We start from the raw sequence: 9,569 nt of genomic DNA, 5'->3' as shown, positions 1-9,569 counted from the left end.
GGCGGCGGGGCGGGCGGCTTGCAGCGGCGGCGGGCGGCTTCGGGGCTCCAGGGGGGCCCGGGTCGGCTTATAAGAGGGGGTGGCGTGGCTTGGGGAAGGGGGCGGGGGTCGTGGCCGACTCGGCCACGGCATGCGGCGGCGGAGGGCGCGGTCTCCAGGTGGGAGACGGCGGCGCGGGGAGGTGGGTCGGCGGCCTGGCTCGGCTGGGCCTCGGCCCAGTCAGGCGCTGCATTTTTTTAAATAATTTTGCCAGAACTAAATAAATCCTAGAAAATAAAATAAAAATCTAAAAATGCCAAAACAAATTTTCACCGTCTAAATAAAATATTTAGAACAAGATGAACATTTTCTTGGCCCTAAAATGCAACTTTGAAAAACGTGCAATTTTCAAATAAAATAGCAATAAACTCCGAATAAAATCAAATATTTGATTTTAATATTTTTCCTCCAATATTTCATTTATTTTGGAGAAGTCATATTATCTCCTCTGATATATTTTAATATGAAATATTTTCAGAGAGAAAAATAATTAGAACCAAAAATCCTTGTTTCAATATTTGATAAATCTCAAATATGAAAACAGAGAAAAAGAGAGAAGGGACAATGGTACTATCCTTTGCCACACTTGTGCTTCAAAGTAGCACCATAATCTTCATCATAGAGAGTCTCTTGTTTTGTCACTTTCATATACTAGTGGGAAATCTTCATTATAGAACTTGGCTTGTATATTCCAACAATGGGCCTCCTCAAGTGCCCTAGGTCTTCGTGAGCAAGCAAGTTGGATGCAGCCTGATGTCTACTACACAACCTTCTTCTTCTAGACGTTGTTGGGCCTCCAAGTGCGGAGGTTTGTAGGACAGTAGAAAATTTCCCTCAAGTGGATAACCTAAGGTTTATCAATCCGTAGGAGGCGTAGGATGAAGATGGTCTCTCTCAAGCAACCCTGCAACCAAATAACAAAGAGTCTCTTGTGTCCCCAACACACCCAAATGGTAAGTTGTATAGGTGCACTAGTTCGGCGAAGAGATGGTGATACAAGTGGTATATGGATAGTAGATAATGGTTTTTGTAATCTGAAAACATAAAAACAGCAAGGTAACTAATGATAAAAATGAGAACAAACGGTATTGCAATATGTTGAAACAAGGCCTAGGGTTCATACTTTCACTAGTGCAAGTTCCCTCAACAATAATAACATAATTGGATCACATAACTATCCCTCAACATGCAAAAAAGAGTCACTCCAAAGTCACTAATAGCGGAGAACAAACGAAGAGATGGTGGTAGGGTACGAAACCACCTCAAAGTTATTCTTTCCAATCAATCCGTTGGGCTATTCCTATAAGTGTCACAAACAACCCTAGAGTTCGTACTAGAATAACACCTTAAGACACAAATCAACCAAAAACCCTAATGTCACCTAGATACTCCAATGCCACCTCAAGTATCCGTGGGTATGATTATACGATATGCATCACACAATCTCAGATTCATCTATTCAACCAACACATAGGAACTCAAAGAGTGCCCCAAAGTTTCAACCGGAGAATCACGATGAAAACGTGTGCCAACACCTATGCATAAGTTCATGGGCGGAACCCGCAAGTTGGTCACCAAAACATACATCAAATTAATCATGTGATATCCCATTGTCACCACAGATATGCACGGCAAAGACATACATCAAGTGTTCTCTAATCTTTAAAGACTCAATCCGATAAGATAACTTCAAAGGGGAAACTCAATCCATTACAAGAGAGTAGAGGGGGAGGAGAAACATAAGATCCAACTATAATAGCAAAGCTCGTGATACATCAAGATCCTGCCAAATCAAGAACACGAGAGAGAGAGAGAGAGAGAGAGAGAGAGAGAGATCAAACACATAGCTACTGGTACATACCCTCAGCCCCGAGGGAGAACTACTCCCTCCTCGTCATGGAGAGCACCGGGATGATAAAGATAGCCACCGGAGAAGGATTGCCCCTCCAGTAGGGTGCTGGAATGGGTCTAGATTGGCTTTCGGTGGATAAGGAGGCTTCTGGCGGCGGAACTCTTGATCTATTCTGCTCCCCAATTGTTTTAGGGTATGTGGAGATATATAGGCGGAAGAAGTACGTCAGGGGAGCCACAAGGGGCCCATGAGGGTGGAGGGCACGCCCAGGGGGTGGGCGCGCCCCCTGCCTCGTGGCTTCCTCGTTGCTTCCCTTACATGGACTCCAAGTCTCCCTGGTTGCTTTACTTCCAAAAATAAGTTCCGTGAAGTTTCAGGTCAACTGGACTCTGTTTGATTCTCCTTTTCTGCGATACTCTAAAACAAGGTAAAAACAGAAACTGGCACTGGGCTCTGGGTTAATAGGTTAGTCCCAAAAATAATATAAAAGTGTATAATAAAGCCCATAAACATCCAAAACAGAAGATAATATAGCATGGACCAATCAAAAATTATAGATACGTTGGAGACGTATTGAGGGAGTCCTGGATTAGGGGGTCTCCGGAAAGCCAGACTATATCCTTTGGCCAGACTGTTGGACTATGAAGATACAAGATTGAAGACTTCGTCCCGTGTCTGGATGGGACTCTAATTGGCGTGGAAGGCAAGCTAGGCAATACGGATATGTATATCTCCTCCTTTGTAACCGACCTTGTGAAACCCTAGCCTCCTCCAGTGTCAATATAAACCGGAGGGTTTTAGTCCGTAGGACAACATACAATCATACCATAGGCTACCTTCTAGGGCTTAGCCTCTCTGATCTCGTGGTAGATCTACTCTTGTAATACTCATATCATCAAGAACAATCAAGCAGGACGTAGGGTTTTACCTCCATCGGGAGGGCCCGAACCTGGGTAAACATCATGTCCCCTGCCTCCTGTTACCATCCGCCTTAGACGCACAGTTCGGGACCCCCTACCCGAGATCCGCCGGTTTTGACACCGACATTGGTGCTTTCATTTAGAGTTCCATTGTGTCGCCACCATAAGGCTTGATGGCTCCTTCAATCATCGCTAGTGATGCGGTCCAGGGTGAGGCTTTCCTCCCCGGACAGATCTTCATATTCGGCGGCTTCGCACTGCAGGCCAATTCGCTTGGCCATCTAGAGCAGATTGAGAGCTACGCCCCTGGCCATCGGGTCAGATTTGGAAACTTGAACTACAAGGCCAACATCCGCGGAGACTTGATCTTCGACAGATTCGAGCCCAGGTCAGACGCGCCATACAGTCTTGACGAGCATGACGTAACTCTGTTGTCGGACAGTGTTCGGGAGATCGCATCCACAGCTACTCCGTCCATCAATCCGGAGCAAGTCGCGCCATCTGAGAGCGGAGGGATGGACCCCACCATGGAGGCCGCACTCTCAGTGGTGATAGAGACAGATACTGACTTCACCCCTTAGGAGAGCCGTGTCGCCAAACCACTGGATTCATCTCCGGCCACGGACTCCGAGCCGCTCATATTCGTGCCCATCGAGTCCGACTGGGCGCCGATCATGGAGTTCACCTCCACGGACATCATTCAGCACTCACCTTTCGGAGATGTGCTAAATTCATTAAGGTCTCTCTCCCTGTCAGGAGAACCCTGGCCGAACTATGTCCGGCTAGAATGGGATGCGGACGACGAAGAAATTCGCTGCCCACCCACCACCCACTTAGTAGCCACTGTCGACGACTTAACCGACATGCTCGACTTCGACTCCGAAGACATCAATGGTATGGACGACGATGCAGGAGACGAGCCGGAACCACCGCCCGTAGGGCGCTGACCGCTACTTCATCACATGACGTATACATGGTGGACACCCCCAAAGAAGCCAATGGCGATGAGAAAGCGGAGGATGACCACTCCAAGAAGCAACCCAAGCGACAACGTCAGCGGCACCGCTCTAAGTCCCGCCACAGCAAAAACAACGATAATAATAGTCCACATGACTCGGGAAGAAACGACAACTGCACCATCCCGGTGGCAGAACGTGATCAAGATGCAAACTGCACACATAATACGGATCCGATGTCCGAACACGATGACGCCAAAGATACGCCTCATCAATCCCCGTCTAGGGAAGAAAACAGTCCGGACGAAGATGCACCCATCTTCCCGGAAACACACTTGGAGCAAGAGAACCTCTGCAGAAGGCTTATTGCCACAGCGAGAAGCCTGAAGAAATAGAAGCAAAGGCTCAAGGTCGCACAAAATACGCTCAACAACAAGTGGAATAAAGTAACAAAGTATGGTGGAAGTTACCATTCAAATAGCTATCCGAAGTGCAAGCTATTACCGGAATTCGACGATGAGGCCTTAGAGCCCATACAGCCGAAAAGTGATACGGCCAACCGGCCGGATTAACCACCCTGTGAACGCGATAGAGCGGCTAACAAAGTCATGCATAAGTCAACACACGATCTATGTGAGAACTTGCGTCACAAATCCGGCGCGACCAGATCTGTCTATGGATCTAGGAAGCACGTTACGATACACAGCCAACACCGAATACTACAACCGTCCGAACACCATGGCGCATCCCAATACAGGGGTGCTGCAAACCCCTTATGTTTCACTGATGAGATGCTGGATCACGAATTCCCAGAGGGATTCAAACCGGTGAACATAGAGGCGTACAATGGAACCACAGACCCTGGAGTCTGGATAGGGGACTTCATCCTCCACATCCATATGGCTCGTGGAGACGATCTCCATGCCATTAAATACTTGCCCCTCAAGCTTAAAGGGCCAACTAGGCATTGGCTGAAAAGCCTCCCGAAAACTCAATTGGAAGTTGGTAGGAGCTCGAGGACGCTTTCCGGGCCAATTTTCAAGGGACTTATGTCCGGCCTCCAGATGCAGACGATTTAAGTCATATAATCCAACAGTCCGGAGAGCCCGCCCGAAAGCTTTGGAACAGGTTCCTCACCAAGAAGATCCAAATTGTCGACTGTCCGGACGACGTAGCCTTAGCAGCTTTCAAACACAGCGTTCGAGACGAATGGCTCGCCAGACACCTCGGTGAAGAAAAACCGAGAACAATGGCAGCCCTAACAAGCCTCATGACCCACTTTTGTGCGGGAGAGGATAGCTGGTTGGCCCATAGCAGCACCAGCGACCCAAGCACATCCAAAGTCAGGGATGGCAATGGTAAACCACGATGCAACAAAAACAAGCATCAAAATAAAGAAGGTAGCCCAGATAACATGGTGGTAAACGCCGGATTCAGGGGCTCTCAACCAGGTCAGCGGAAAAAGCCTTTCAAAGGCAGCAGAGAAGGACAATCTGGCCTAAACAAAATTCTTGACAAACTCTGTCAGATTCACGGCACCCCAGACAAACCTGCAAATCATACCCACAGAGAATGTTGGGTCTTCAAGCAGGCCGGTAAGCTAAACGCCGAACACAAAGGGGAAGAGATACCAAGCAAAGATGAGGATGAACCTCGCCAGCAAAGAACCGGAGGACAGAAAAAATTCCCACCAGAGGTTAAAATAGTAAATGTGATCCATGTGACAAAGGGGAGAAGCAATCACACACCCCGATGCACACGCGCCATAAAGCCCGTCACCCCTAGGCTCAACCCCTGGTTGGCCTGCCCGATCACTTTTGATCGTAGGGATCACAATACAAAAATCCGGCGCGAAGGACTGAAGGCCTTGGTTTTTGACCCAATAATAAATGGGTACCATTTCACAAGGGTCCTAATGTACGACAGCAGTGATCTAAATCTGATATATCAGGACACAGTTCGCAAAATGGGGATAGACCCGACACAAATAAGCCACAGTAATACTACCTTCAAGGCTGTAATACCAGGCCAAGAGGCCCGCTGTACGGGCTCTCTACTACTAGAGGTGGTATTCGGTTCTCCCGATAACTTCCGAAGCGAAATGTTAACTTTTCACATCGCTCCATTCCGTAGTGATTATCAAGCACTGCTCGGAAGAGCGACTTTCGCTCGTTTTAACGCAATACCGCATTATGCTTTTCTCAAGCTCAAGATGCCCGGTCCACGAGGCATCATCATAGTTAGCGGAAATGCCAACCGTTCTTTACGTATGGAAGAGGACGCGGCGGCTCTAACAGCCGCACACTAGACGGCCTCACCAACCAGAAAAAATGGCAAGTCGTCAAGACCACGGACACGGTTAGACGAGTCCGGCATTCCATCATACATGCATGAGATTGGTTTTCGAACCCTCATAAAACGATACCAGGTGCTTCCCACGTGCAATTAGGGCCAGCCCGGCTCAACCAGGCCTCTCTAGAATTTTGATAATTATTCTTCTTTTTGGCACGGCAAGTTTCACCTAAGTTCTTTCCTTTTGCAGGTGACAATCGTGCTACACCCGTCTAGGACACGGCACAACGGAGACATAGGCGCAGACGTGCAGGAGGGACCTTCCCAAAGGTTTCTTTTTAGATTAAGGCCATGCGTAAACCTTTTTACTGTCTCTTGTTGCTCACATCCTCCGGATACTCCACACAACCGAGAAGGATGCCGGCGTTATTGGCATGTGGCCACGCCAGGATTATGCACGTACCTGGACACATGGGGTTTCTTATAAAGGGCATTGTTTAGCCCGGTATATGTTATAAAGACCAAACACCTTAGGGAGTGTTCGGCGTCGCGAGTTTGGCCCTATATGCATCAGCTCCGAATCATGTCTTTGGTAAAATGTTGGTTTTGCCCGGCTCCCACGTTTTGGTACCTTACGTTCCGTTATATCGGCTAAGGTAGCACTGGGAGAACTACTGCGATTGTGCTCTGGTTCATCCGGATGAGCACCTCACTAGAGAAAGCCAAAAACTAACTGTCGTGATATAGCGAGAGACTGGTCAACCACTCGATGACTAATCAGAATCTTCGGGATTCCTCTTCATTAACGAAGGGACGTTTCCCGGTCTTGTACATACGCGCCCCGTATTCGGACGAGCGCAGAAGTACCTGGGGCTATATAGTAGCCCCACTGTCAAACTCCTATGGCTAAGTGAAAGTGTTAAAGCAATATAGTCCGATTGCCTCGTTCGCTATGCTATCACCTCCTTAACGGACCAAGACGTTGGATCAAGTGTGGATATGCATCTTTTGCGAACACCCCCGCATTATATGCGTGGGGGCGGAAGCCGACAACTTTAAACTTCTAGGTTATATACATATATACATAAACGGCCGCACATGAGGCGTCATAGTACTTTCGGGCAAAAGTATAAATACAGCCTTGATTAATTCAGAAAAAACATTGTTTGTACAATGGGACTACATGTCACTGGAAAATAATATTCTTCGAGCACTGAGCCTCTATTGAACAAGCGCCTTCAAGGACTTCTTCAAAGTAGTGCTCGGTAGCCACTCGGCCTATGGCCGAACCCTGTGCCGCAACTGTGGTGGCCTCCATCTCTGCCCAGTATGTTTTGACACGGGCAAGGGCCATCCGCGCACCTTCTATGCACGCTGATCTCTTTACAACATCGATGTGTGGCGCAGCATCAAGGAATTGTTGCACTAAGCTAAAGTAGCTATTTGGCCTTGGCCCTCCCGGCCACAAATGATCCACAACGGACCTCATGGCAAGTCCGGACAACCTATGGAGCTCGGCCCAACCGGTCAATCGCTCATTCAGCAGCAGCGGACGGACTGGAGCATGAAACTGTGACCAGAATAGCTTTTCCACTTCGGGACCTTTCTGATCCTTGAAGTACTCGAATGCATCAGCAGCACTTGCAGCCAAATCCTCCATGTACGCGTCCGCAGAACTCCATAGCCGGTCTAGAGGAGCATACTTCGGATCTCCGAACTTAGTCCGCAACAAGAAGGGCTTCCCAAACACGATATTTGCAGCTTGATTCAGCTCCTCCTTCGTCGCTCTAATTTTGGAGCGGGCTTCCTTGGCAGCCACATGGGCCTTCTCCAGGTCCGTCGCCTTCGCCCGGTTTTCTTCTTCAAGAAGCTGGTAACGGTCAGCAGCATCTTTTAACTCTACAGCCATCTTGGCTATTTTTTTTCTTGCTCTCGCAATGCGCGGCCTATTCGGCCCTTAACTCTTCGGCCGCCTTTAAAGCGGCTGCATTGCTACTCCTTCCTTGCTCCTTGGCTCGGGCAAGCTCCGCCCGAAGGGTCTCCACGGTGGCAGCTCCATCTGCAGTCACAACATATTAAAGATACTGGCATCATGCTACTCTTATTATGTGACGATCACCAGAAAAATCACTCACCCTGTGCCTCATCAAGCCGCTTGTTGACAAGCACGATAACGGCATCTGCGGCATCCAGTTGCCGCCTTAGTTCGGCAAACCCATCAGTCCGGCTAGCCACCGAAGCTTCAACCACCTGCACATAAAGGCGGTCTGGTTATTACCTGGGACTATGATCCTCTGTTTGCCGCCGTCCTCGACGACAACCAGAGTCTCAGGGGCTACTATCTGCATGGGCATACGTAATGTATGCAGTACTATTAAAAGCATACATTATTTCACGTACCTCGAAGCCTTTCAGTAGACTCATAAAAGCTTCATGCAACCCGCTTTCAGCAGATGAAATCCTTTCAATTATCGTACCCATTGGCGTACGATGTGCTTTCAAGACGGCAGCTTTCCTCAGAAGATCCTTCAGCGCGTCCAACCGCACACAGTACGGACCCTTGCTGCCGCTCTCCTTAGGAGCCGGATACTAGGGATTCTGGGTAGCCAAAGGGTTATCCTCTGGCCCTAGTACCCTTCGCAACGACACTTCAAGGTCGCCCGCTTCTTGAGCTGGGGAGTCCAGGGGAGGCGTTTCGCTCTCCATCATCTCTAGAAGAAGATCCCCCGAAGATGAACTCTGTCGAGAAGGGCTGCGATCCGGACTACAATTTATAAGCATCGATTTTTGTCTTCGGAAGTAAGGTAGGATATCTTCACCATTAAGCACTTTCTGATTACTTACAGCTCGGTAGAGGGCTGATCCCCGCGCGGACATTATGCGGCAAGAATACCCTCTGAGGAAGGACCCTCTGGCTGAGATTTCTTCTCACGTTTGGAAACCTTAGTTTCCGGATCTTCAGAGGTAGTCCTCTTCCTTCCCCGGGGAGAGAGAATGTCAGATTCTTCCCCTGTGTTATCCTCCCTCGCGGAGGCGCTCATTCCCTCGGTTGGAATAGGTAGCGAAGGAGGCCCGCTTTCGCCCTCTTTATTCCCCCTTCATCTTCCTTTGAGGGTGCTAGACAAGGTGCTGGCTCGAGCATTTTTTCCACCACCGGATTGTCCAAGCCAACATGAAGGGGGGCCGAACATCGGATCATCTTCGCCTTTGTTATCCAGTCCTGGTCAAAGAGCGATCCTTCAGAATGATGTCATGATAAATAAAAGGACAGTGTGTTCGGCCATGGGATTACTTACTGGGGCAGCGGGGCGGTTGCAGCTTAGGCCCACGTCCTCGGTGGTGTCCGGACACTCTATTTGGGGTTCGAAGAACGATTTGTACATCTCCTCGTGCGTCATGCCGAGGAAATGGTGAATAGTGCGCGGTCCTTCCGGGTTGAATTCCCACATGCGGAGGGGTCGGTGTTTGCAAGGCTAGACTCGACGAACCAGCATAACTTGCATTACCATA

Source organism: Triticum dicoccoides, chromosome 2A (assembly GCF_002162155.2).
Source record: "Triticum dicoccoides isolate Atlit2015 ecotype Zavitan chromosome 2A, WEW_v2.0, whole genome shotgun sequence".
Taxonomy (NCBI): domain Eukaryota; kingdom Viridiplantae; phylum Streptophyta; class Magnoliopsida; order Poales; family Poaceae; genus Triticum; species Triticum dicoccoides.
The sequence above is the reverse complement of the archived record's forward strand: the minus strand, read 5'-3'. Positions refer to the sequence as shown.